The 12,560-nt window shown below is 38.9% G+C and overlaps 1 pseudogene; it reads left to right on the forward strand.

The window, feature by feature from the left end:
- The first annotated feature begins 202 nt into the window (after positions 1-202).
- On the forward strand, positions 203-321 carry LOC133389776 (5S ribosomal RNA; annotated as a pseudogene).
- The last annotated feature ends 12,239 nt before the right edge of the window (positions 322-12,560 follow it).

Here is a 12,560-nt window from a genome sequence, read left to right on the forward strand (position 1 = left end):
TTCCAGAATAAAGTAGTTGTTTCTTATCTTAAGCTTAAAGTCTCTGTCTGACTAATTTGCAGGGAAGGTAGAATCTTAGCAAAGATTCAAACACACACACACTAAGCTCGCTCAATACTCTCCGTTCCGCAGCACTACACAACTCTGCTACACATCTCAATAGAGAAATTCTGACAGATTTAGCAGAGGTATCCACTAAGAGCTCTATGGCTATACTACCCTGAACATGCCTGATCTCATCTGATCTTGGAACCGAAGCAGGGTCAGGCCTGGTTAGTACTTGGATGGGAGATTGCCTGGGAATACCGGGTGCTGTAGGTTTAGAGGAAGGCAATGGTAAATCACCTCTGAATACCTCTTACCATGAAAACCCTATGAACAGACAGACAGACAGACAGACAGACAGACAGACAGACAGATAGACAGATAGATAGATAGATAGATAGATAGATAGATAGATAGATAGATAGATAGATAGATAGATAGATAGATAGATAGATTCATTGGGTCACTATAAGTCGTAATTGACTTGAAGACGTATAACAACAAGAATCTACTAACAGAAGAGGTTGAAAGGTGATTTTTGTCAGTTACACACACATATGTTCCACCCTGTTCCAGAGGTCCATCAATGTTCTGAAGTTGATTTGCAGGGGATGCTGGAGAGTGCAGTGGAGAGATAAGAGTGGCAAAAATTGCCTCCTGTCCTCTTCCATTAGCAGATGCCTCTGCTAGATCAAAAGCCCTTTCATAAAAAGCCCTTTCATGAGTGCAAGGGCACAGTTGGATGACATCCAACAATCTTATGTTCTAGAACCTCATATGTTTTTGCTCCTTTTTTGTTTGTGTGAAAAAATAAAAGCAAAATTAACAAATCAATATAGCATACAACTATCATTCTTGCTCCCAATACACTATGCATTGCGTCTTAGCACAACAGTTTTCACTATGCTCTTAGCACAACAGTTCAAGGTGATGGCCTTTGAACATTTATGGCCAAGTGTGTGATTACCTGGAAAGTTTCATTCGTAATGAACTCATCTGACACTTAGAAAGCATTTGTACAGCATCATAAGAAATGTGCAATACTTCCTCTTTTACTCTGTAATTATGAATGCAGTTTCTTTCAAAGGATCAAGGAGTTACATTCCTTCCTTTTTCTTTAGATGATATAGTCCAAGGTTTAATTATGTTCTCCAAGTCTTGATAATCACTATCTCCCTTGGAATGTGTGTATTCAAGGGGGGGAGGGGAGGAAATAATCTAAATGTATTCTTATGAAAAGAAAGGAAGCTTCTTCCTTTACTGAAGAACCAGTGGTTATTTTAAATAGTCTTGCATATTAAAAACATGTTTCTTTTATGACTGTTTTCAATCCAGTCCACCATTGAAGATTACACGTGCTCTCTCTGTGCTACTATAAGAAATGAATGAGGCCAGCATTTCCAAACTTCAGCAACTGAAATTAAGCAAATGCTACTCCATTGTTATGTCACTTCCAGATGAACTGTTTATTAAGCATTCACCCTGATTTGTTGGAGGGGAGAATATATGAGTTTGCGTCAAGGAAGTGTTATCCCACACTTTCCAGTGCATTTTACAACTACTTTCCTTATCACAAAAAGTCCCAGGGGTGGAGGGGTGGGAACAGTTCTAAGAATGCCAAATCAACTTTAATTGTGCAACCTGATTTTGCTGGTATGCAATTGAATCCCACCCCCAAAAATAATGTTAGTCTGGTAGTGACTTTCAGGACAAGTAGGCAAGTTCACAAACTTCTAATACTTGAGCCTTTTTTGTTTATGAAAGTTTATTACAAATGGAAATCAGGACCTTTGTTTTACATTTATCATGCAGTTCTACATGTCAGGTTTTGCATGGAGGTTGATGTTTTGTTGAGTTATTTGCATGGGAGAAATAATGTGACATATATAGGATGCCTGCCAAGCTATGCTCATATTTTGATTAGGTACCTTCATTGTGAAGTTTTTGTCTTATGCTGAAGATATACCTCTTTACCGTGGCCTTCGACACATGATTTTTTTTTTAGGATTCACCATATACCTCTGATTGTAAAATGTTTTAACTTATTTTGATATTGTATTTTGATATTGTTGTAACATGCTCTGGGACCTTATGGTGAAGAGCAGCTAAGCAATCCAACAACAATAATAAAAAATAGATTCATATTCAAAATATCTTGCTCAGACTCTAACTCAGATACATGACTACATTACCCTCATATCTGATTATTTATTTATGTAGTTATCAAATTTATCCATCAAGTCAAAATAAATACTAACTCTAAATGAGGTCACTGGAGCAATTCAGTGCAGACAAGCCAGTGTCCATGGAGATATCCGCAAAGCCTCCCCATTCACTTCAGAGGAAGGAGCTAACCCAGTTATCAGCACAAAGCCTATGAGATGGAATGGGGGACATCATAGTTGAATAAAAAAGGCATGATGATGACAGAATTTAAATTAAATTTAACGCAATTTATATAGGCTTATCAGCTCTCACTGTAAATATAGTTTTTGTTTTCTCACACGTAGTACCAAGCTTCTTACAATATTTACAGTTAAGCAGCTGAAGAGCAGAAATCTGTTAATCATGGCCAATATCCTTCTGTGAAATATTTTGAGCAGCAGGATACTTATTCCTTAGGATAGGTCTATATTTAACCGCACTCCCCCCACCTCCGTTGGTGCTGTTCCTGTTGTTTAATTATTGTCAACCGCCCAAACAGCTTCGGCTGTGGGGTGGTATACAAATGCAATAAATAAATAAATAAATAATCTATAGTTTTCCCCCAAAATGAAAAGAATTTAAATATACAGACATTTCTATCTGTATTGGTATAATCTGAATTTGCTTTTAGGGGAAATGGGGGGATCTGATATAACTGTTATATTCTCTTAAAAATGAGCTAAGCTTTAAATAGTCATTTAACCCATTTTGTTCTAACATTCAGCAAACTCCAAGAAAATCTCTTTTTACACAATCTTTTGGATATGTCATTTGCCATTTATATTTGATGGCCTTAAGGGGAAAAAAGTTATGAAAAGGTATTAATGCAAATAGATAATAAAGCTGCATTCTATAAATCTATAGCAGCTTAGAGAAATCATTAAAGCATGCAAAACTCTTTCATCTGTTCAAAAATACGCAGTGCACAGAAAGCCTGCTAAGGTGCATGACAAGTCAGAGTTAAATATATATTAATAAATGAATTAGCTTCATAAATAATAGCCATAATGACATTTTAGGAGACAATAAGTCTGAGGATTGTCAGAAAATGGTTGATGTATGAGCTTCACGTCTCAGTGATTCTTCAAAATGAATAGGCTTTGTGGAGATAGTTCAGACCCGCAACCAGCCTATTTCCTTGAATAATTTACTTGTTGTCAATTTGTACAGCCACATTACACATGCAAATTGTGTTGCCTATGCAAACACCACTTTGAGATGATAAAAACAAATTTACGAAGGCTATAGAAGAAGGATTTATTTCACTTTCTCACCCAGGTCAAGCAATACATGTATCTGACGATTGTGTGTACCCAATTTTGTTGTAATTATATCAGCAAATTATTCTTTATAATCTTATTATTTTTAGCAGTCTCCTTGTGCTTGGGATAATTAGCTTTCTTCACTCAGTGTAAAAACAATTCAACTTGCCAGTGAGGCAGGGCACAGCTCCATTATCTGTTTTGGGTTTAAATTTATTCCCTATATTCTTGGACACTTTGTGTAAATTAAAAATTTCATAGTCCCTAATACTGTACACGCTGTTCATTCAGTGATGTATTAAGGTCCCTAAACCTCTACGTTTGCTATTAGATATCTCACCCACTTTATATGTTAATCTGTGCTAATGAATTCCACAACCCCTAGCCACAGCGAGATGACTAAAATTATTACCACTTACAGAGATATGCCTTTTTCATTTAAAGTTCAATTCAAATTGCTCCCATAAACAGTCTGCTACACAAAGATACCTCCTTTAAAGGAGAGACTTACCTGTAAGTAGAGTCTTCTGAAGGTAGCATTATCTTTGGATACACATTCCAAAATCACATGACCTCTGGATTCATAGCACAGGAAAAGTGTGTTCAGAGCTTGGGAGACATACTTGCAAAGTTATGAAAATCCAACTGGAGATTTAGACTCCTCCCCCTGACCTTGGACTCCCCTCCTCCTGCCTTTACTACTTGACCCATGATGAAAGGACAAATATTTTAGTATTTGCATTCATTTAGGTAACATCCTAAAAGTATGGTTGAAATAAAGCATTAAGATGCTCCATGTTAATACTCTTGGAAGTAGAATAGTAGGATTCAGGTAATATTAACAGCTGGTTTTTATTGTCCTACTTTGCACATTCTGTGTTAGGCATCTTCTGTGAGGACTATGTGCAAGACATAGGCTCACCTACCTATCTGCTCAGATTTAACACTTTTATCTTAACCATATTGCAAAGTTTACATTATCAATCTCACAGGTATGTTGCAATTTTTTTAAAGACCCAAGTGCTGAGGTAGCCAGATCAAAGCAAAGCACTTTGCAACATAGCTCAGTTCCTTAATTAATGCCTGATCTACTTGCCAGTGGATCAAGGCTGTACTGTGATGTATTTTCATTTGATTTTTGCAAGTTCTTTTCTTGGACAGTCTTAGATTTCAATAACATTAGTTAGAGTGCTTTAGTGAAGGTGAAACTGACTGGAAATACCAGATTTCAAAATGGGAAATGCACTTCATTATCCTCAAAAATGATATTTATACTTTCTGGGTAGTACATTATATAGCCACTATAGCCAACATGGATTTTTCACATTCCACCATGTTAAATTGAAAATATCCCCCACACCATCCTGCTGCATCCCATAAGCTAATTTCAAAACAAAAACTTACAGTCCTGAACTCAGAAATGCTTGGTTAACAACCCTCTAAGTTTTCATGGCAATACACAAAACACTCAGACAAAATCCAGAGTTCAAAGTGTAAAACAAGAGGGGGAAAAATCCAGACCCCTGTTGGACTTTTTTCTGTCAATGGTCTCATAATCTGTTGAAATTAATTAAAAATCAGCCATGTTCACAAAGTACCTGTAATCCTATTACTGACCTTGCCCCAGATTCAGACCTTGATCTTCTGCAGTTTAACAATTTAAAAAATGCATGGCTGATTTTTAATTAATTTAAGAAATTTAATATTGAAGTCTATGATAGAGCAGGCATGTTCAGTAAGAACCAACTGTTCTGAAAACCAGATTAACAACTATTTGGCTTGACTAATCAGGTGGCCACACCCACACCAGACATTTATTCCACTTTAAATAGTCCTGGCTTCCCCCCAAAAATCCTGGGAAGTATAATTTGTGAAGGGTGCTGAGAGTTGTTAGGAGACTCCTATTCCCCTGACAGAGCTCCAGTGGCCAAAATGGTTTAACAGTCAGCCCATCTTCCCAGAAAATTCTGGGGACTGTACTTTTGTGAGGGAAACAGGGTGTCTCCTAGCAACTCTCAGCAGCCTGCACAAACTGCACCTCCCAGGATCCTTTGAGGCAAGCCATGACTGTTTACGGTGGAATAAAGGTCTGGAGCGTATGTGGTCAGGGACAGTTTTAGTTTAAATTTGGGTGGAAGACTATTTTACATGCTGTAGAATGAAAAGGTGGGGGAAACCTCAAAAAATTATACTATTAATATTTTTCTTTTGGAAAGGAAAGGGGCTTTCCTTCGGCCCTGTGCACACCCATCCAATCTCCTCTTCTCCCCTCTCCCTTCCCTCTTGCCTTCCCTTCCTCCCTTCCCCTTTTCTTCTTCCCCCTATCTGCCACTCCCCAAGGTCAGTTTCACCTATCCTAAGCATAATTGCATGGGAGTAAATCCCATTGAACTCAATAGGCATGCAAATAATCAACCCTGCCCTCCCCTCCTCCTCCCTCCTATCCTCTACCTCCTGTCTCTCCTTGTCCTCTCCTCCACCCTCCCCCTTCCCCCTCTCCCTAACTGTCCCTTCCTCTCCCTCCCTCATGCTCAGTTTCCCTATCCTAAGCATGATTCAACAGGAGTAAATCCATTGAACTCAATAAGCATGCAGATGATCAAACCTGCCTTTCCCCTCTCCTCTCCTCTCCCCCTCTCTCACCTCCTTCCCCTCCCCGTCCTCTTCTTCCTTTCCCTTCCCCTCCCCTTCTCCTCCTCTCCCTTCTCCTCCTTTCACCTATCCTAAGCATGATTGCATGAGAATAAATCCCATTGACCTCAATAAGCATGTAAATGATCAAACCTGACTTTCTCCTTCCCTCCCGCTCCTGCCTGCTCCCATGCCCCCTCTTCCCCTCTGCTGTCTCTCCTCTACCTTCTCCCTGCCCTCTCCTCTGCCGTCCATCCTCCTTCCCTGTGGTGACTTTCACCAATCCTAAACATGATTGCAGGGGAGTAAATCCCATTGAACTCAGTAAGCATGCAAATGATCAATCCATTCTCAACAAACTTGCACAGGATCCCATTTCTCACCTCCTGGATTAAAAAGCAGAGAAATTCACTAATCGGCAAAAAAACCCTTGCCGTTTGAGAATGTACCTATAGCAAACAGATATTTCTATCAAACCTTTAAAAGCAGGGTAATTGGGTAGCTCTAGTGAATGCACCAGGGGAGCAGGAGACCTGACCTCCTCTCTAAGATATTGTACTGCTCTACAAATTTGTCAAAATGCAAACACAATTTGGGTTGGTCTTTCATGGTCCAATGCACTTTCTGTGTAGCTTGGAAGAATTTGGTAACATTTGTCTCGGAGCATATGGTACGTGGTGACGTAGAAAATTTCTGCAACTAATTTTAAAAACGGACAGCTATGAAGCTCAATGGGTAACTTTGGGCCAGTCACTGCCTCTCAGTCTCAGATGAAGGCAATGGTAAACCACCTCTGAATACCGCTTACCATGAAAACCCTATTCGTAGGGTTACAATAAGTCAGAATTGACCTGAAGGCAGTTCCTTTCATTTTTCATTGATATTTCCTTCAAAATATTGATATTGACATTGTTTTTCCGAGTGAAATATATTGTTCAGTAAAAGCAACGGCTAGTGGATAAAGAACCAACTCGAATCAATGCCAGCCTCTTAGGTCAACAGAATGCTTTCGAACTGGCACCAGCCAACAGATCCCATCCCTACTGCATACAGGGCTATCCTCAGTTCTTCTTCAAGGCGTGTATGGATCATTATCAGCACAACCAGTCTTGGCATATGATTATAATTGTACAGTACGGCCCCGCTTATATGGCGGGTTAGGGACCAGGCCCCTGCCATAAAGCAGAAATCGACGTAAAGCAGAATCCATTGACTATAATGGGTCGCGTCACACAAAAATGACATGAAAATGACGCAAAAATGCCGCAAAAGCACAAAATTGGCTTTAAAATGGGGAACTTCCCCTAATTGAAAGCTGCCGCATCAGCGGAATGCAGGAAAATGGAACACTGTAAAGCGGGGCCCTACTGTACTATATTATTTTTATGCATCATTTGCACTTACAGTACTCCTTATGACCTAAATGATGTTAGAATTCCATTGCATTTCAGTTGCAAACTACAGAAAATTCACTGCCCCAAAGATCATAAAATCTTTTTTTATCTATCTATTAAATGTTCAGTTGAAAGTTATTGTTTCAAAGGATTAAAACAAAAGTCTGAAAAGTAAGGGACATAGTAAAAGGGCCGTAAAATTTTAAAGGTCATTGTATTGTCTTGGATCTCTTTCTAAAATCATTACTATTTCTTTTCAGCCTTTTTTTTATTAAAACACAATCATGCTGGACAATTTCCCATTATGTTCACAAAAATGAATACAGGGTAGATACTATACTAACACAATGACTGTAATCTACTAATACGGTAAGTTCTTCCAAGTATGTTTAAACAAGAACCCTGTTCTTGATTATTTCAAATTATTTCCAAAACACTATCTAAAATGAAGAAAATTAATATTTTCCCCAGAATTGTGAGTGAAAGGACCTTTAGATTCATTCCTTGCCACCTACTGTCAAGAACATCTAGTGATCAGTGATTATTTAGTTAATTTATCTTAAATATACATTTTAACATCGGGATTATATAATTTGCCTTCTTTTGTACAAATAACTGAATATGTACATTCCAAAGAACATTTATTGCTATCTAACTGTGAAGTCACCAAGCACTATTCCAGTCAAACCGTTAACAAGAGTGAAATTGTTTAGTGTGAAGTTCTAAAAAATAAAATAAAATACAGAATACTGTATATCTGATTAAATTACTGGACTTTGCCCAGTTTGTAGCATCTCTGACACTGAAATCTAGATACTCCAAAACCAAGCACCAGTGAATTTATTTGATATCCCGTTTACACAGTATCAACAACAGCAAAGTGCCCTGTGATTTTAAAAATATATATTTTATTGTTTTATAAGAACATAATAACTGTCTGCTGGATCAGGCCAATGCATGATGTATATCTGCATACATCAACAAGAATAAATTACTATAACAAGTAGAACAAATTAAACTGTGATCCTCATAATGTCATGACATCTTTGTTTAGTCCATCAATACTGCCAGTATAGTTTGCAGAACTAGAAACAGGAAAAAGAAAAAAAAATGGTCATACTTCTCATATGATTTTTGAGGAGCATATCATGGTGGAGAGAGATGGCTGAACAATAATGCTTACCAGGCTGATGGGGGGCATAACTTCTGTGAATGAGGCAGAAAAAAAATGGAAGAATTGCATATAAGTGCAAATGTCAAAGGATGGCTGGGTTTCAGTTCTCATATTGTTTTGGAAGCTGTGAATGTGATAGATTAAGTTTTAAATGCGAACTGAATTCAAATTTCTCCTCCATCCCTACCGGGGGGGGGTGTACCATAGGAAGCTGTAGATCTACAGCAGCTTTTCCCAGCCAGTGTGCCTCCAGATTCTGTTGGACCACAACTCCCATCTTCCCTGACCAATGGCAACACTGGCTGAGGCTGATGAGAGTTGTGGTCCAACAACATCTGGAGGCACACTGGTTGGGAAAGGTTGATCTACAGGATCCTATACCCTCCCTTTTGCCAAACACACTCTTGGAGCAGGGTAAAACTACACTAGCTCTCAGGGTGCTTTTATTCATTCCCAATAGGAAGGGAAATCCATTCAGGGGGGAAAAGCCTATGAAAGGAGCAATGAAACTCCCCCACCTCCCATACCATAAGCCCTGCTTTGACCTTCTTCGACTCTCCCTCCCCCAACCTGGTAGGATAGCTCTGCGTTTCTGAGTTCAGGACTGTACATTTTGTAAGGTTTTGTTTTGAAATGAGCTTATGGGCAGCATCAGAATGGCATGGGGGTATTTTCAATGTAACATTGAGGAATGTGAAAATTCCAGAGCTTGGTAAAAGTTACTTTTTTAAACTACAACTCCCATCAGCCCCAGCCAGCATGGCCACTGGATTATTGGGCTGGTGGAAGTTGTAGTTCAAAAAAGTAACTTTTCCAAGCTCTGGAAAGAATCCATGCTGACTATACCGTAGTATACAGCCACGAATTTAAAGCAGTACTATACCACTTTAAACCGTCATGGCTTCCCCTCAAGAATCCTGGGAACTGTAGTTTGTTAAGAGTAGTGAGGTTGATAGAAGATTCCTATTCCCCTCACAGAGCTACAATTTCTTGTACGACATATACAATAGGAATAAGGAATATGAGAAGCATGAACCATGGAAAGTTAGAAATTGTCAAGCAAGAAATGGAACGTATCAGTATTACAATACTTGGTGTGAGTGAATTAAAATGAACAGGAATGGGACACTTTCAAGTAGGTTACAACATATTTTATGCAGGAAATGAGAAATTAAGAAGAAATGGGGTTGCTCTAACAGTGAGAAGTGATGTAGCAAAAGCAATTAGGAGCTATAACGCAAGGTCTGAATGAGTGATATCAATGAGATTTAATGGGAAACCTATCAACATAACCATCATCCAAAAAGGGTGTGCTCCAACGGCAAACACAGAAGAAGAGGAAATGGAGAGATTTTACACAGCAGTACGGGAAGAAATTGATCACACACCAAAACAGGATGCTCTGTCAATCATGGGGGACTGGAATGCAAAAGCAGGAAACAGAGAACTAGGAATTATGGGGAAATGGGGCTTAAGAGATAGGAATGAAGCAGGAGAAAGACTTAATTGAATTCTGTGAAGCCAATAATTTGTTTCTCTCAAAGACATTTTTTGAGCAACTGAAAAGTTGACTATACACATGGACATCACCAAATGGTCAATATAGGAATCAAATTGATTATATAATTAGAAGCAGAAGATGGAAAAGTTCCCTACTTTCTGCAAAAACAAGACCAGGAGCAGACTGCGGTACAGATCATGAACTGGTCATATCAAAAATCAGAGTAATGCTAAAGAAGAACAACAAAGCAATCATAATGCCAAAATACAGTTTAAATAACATCCCAGAAGAATTTAAAGATCAAATAAGGAACAGATTTGAGGCTTTAAACCGAGCTGATAGAGAACCAGAAGAACTATGGATTGAAGTCAGAGACATTATCAGGGAAGAATGCAAAAAGACAATACCTCTAACTAAAAAGAGAGAAAGACCTCAGTGGATGAGTGATGAAACTCTTAAAATGGTTAAAGGTAGAAGGAAAGAAAAGCGAAAGGAGATAGAAATACGGTCAGAACCCTACATGCAATAATACAGTGACTAGTACATAGGGACAAAAAGAACGACTGCAATAATTATTGTATTTATTTATTATTTATTAAAAATATTTATAAGCCGCTCTATTTTCACAGAAACTCAGAGCGACGAACAACATAATAAAACATGTAGATAAAAGCACAAATACAGCAATAAAATTACAATCGCTATATTTAGAGGTCACAGTAAGCCCAATCCAATACTTAAAAACTCTAATTATTCATTTAAATTAAATGCAATCCGGAATAAAAACGTTTTAACCAGGCGGCGAAATGACAAAAGCGAAGAGACAGAACGTATGTCTACAGGTAACGAGTTCCAGAGTCTAGGAGCGACAGCTGAGAATGCTCTATCTCTAGTCCCTGAAAGACAAACTAGTGAAACTGGCGGAATTGTAAGAAGAAAATCATTAGCGGATCTCAAAGGACGGGGGGGTTCGTAAACAGACAATCGATCAGACAGATAGACAGGGCCCAAGCCGTGAAGGGCTTTAAAGGACATCACCAGCACCTTGAATTGGGTCCGGAAGCAAATCGGCAACCAATGAAGTTGCTGTAACAGGGGAGTCGTGTGAACACGAAAACTAGCCCCGGTCAGCAACCTAGCTGTAGCACGTTGAACCAATTTTAGCTTCCGAACAGTCTTCAAGGGCAGCCCAACGTAGAGTGCGTTGCAGTAGTCCATCCGGGATGTAACCAGGGTGTGTGCCACCTTAGTCAATTCAGGCGTCTCCAGAAACGGACACAGCTGGCGGACCAGCCTTAGCTGGGTGAAGGCGCTTCTGGAGACCGCCGAGACCTGGGCTTCCAGATTCAAGGCAGAGTCCAGGAGCACCCCCAAGCTGCGAACCTGGGTCTTCAGGGGGAGTGTAACCCCATCCAACATAGGTAAATTCCCCGTTGCCAGATTAGTCCCACAGAAATTGTACAGACCATAGTTGTACAGAAATAGAAGAGGATAATAAAAAAGGTAGAACAAGAGCCCTATTCCAAAAGATTAGAGAAATCAAAGGGAAATTTAAACGAAGAGTAGGGATGCTGAATAATCAACAGAGGAACACACTGACTGACCAAGATAAATAAAAGAAAGGTGGAAGCAATACACTGAAGAATTATATAAAAGAAGAATCAGAAATATTAGAATATGAGGTGAAAGTTGCACTTAAAATACTTCGAAGACACAAATCACCAGGAACAGATGTCATAAAATAAAACAATCGCCCACAGACTGGAACCATTCAATATACATCCCAAAGAAAGGGGATCTCAGGGAATTCAGTAATTATCAAACTATTGCCTTAATATCCCATGCAAGTAAAGTAATGCTCAATATTCTACAACAAAGGCTGTTACCATATATGGAGCGAGTAATGCCAGATGTCCAAGCTGGATTTAGAAAGGGAAGAGGCACCAGAGATCATATTGCAAACATACATTGGGTAATGGAATGGACCAAGGAATTTCAGGAGAAAATCACCCTGCGCTTCATAGATTACAGCAAAGATTTTGATTGTGTAAATCACAAAAAACTATGGAATGCTTTAAAAAAATGGGGGTGCCACAGCATCTGATTGTTCTGATGAGCAACCTATACTCTGGACAAGAGGCTGCTGTAAGAACAGAATATGGAGAAACGAACTGGTTCCCCATCAGAAACTGTGTGAGACAGGGGTGTTTGTTTAATCTATATGCAGAACATATCATATGGAAAGTGGGATTGGACCAAGATGAAGGTGGTGTGAAAATTGGAGGGAGAAATATCAATAATTTAAGATATGCAGACGATACCATACTACTAGCAGAAATCAGTAATGA

Source organism: Rhineura floridana, chromosome 7 (assembly GCF_030035675.1).
Source record: "Rhineura floridana isolate rRhiFlo1 chromosome 7, rRhiFlo1.hap2, whole genome shotgun sequence".
Taxonomy (NCBI): domain Eukaryota; kingdom Metazoa; phylum Chordata; class Lepidosauria; order Squamata; family Rhineuridae; genus Rhineura; species Rhineura floridana.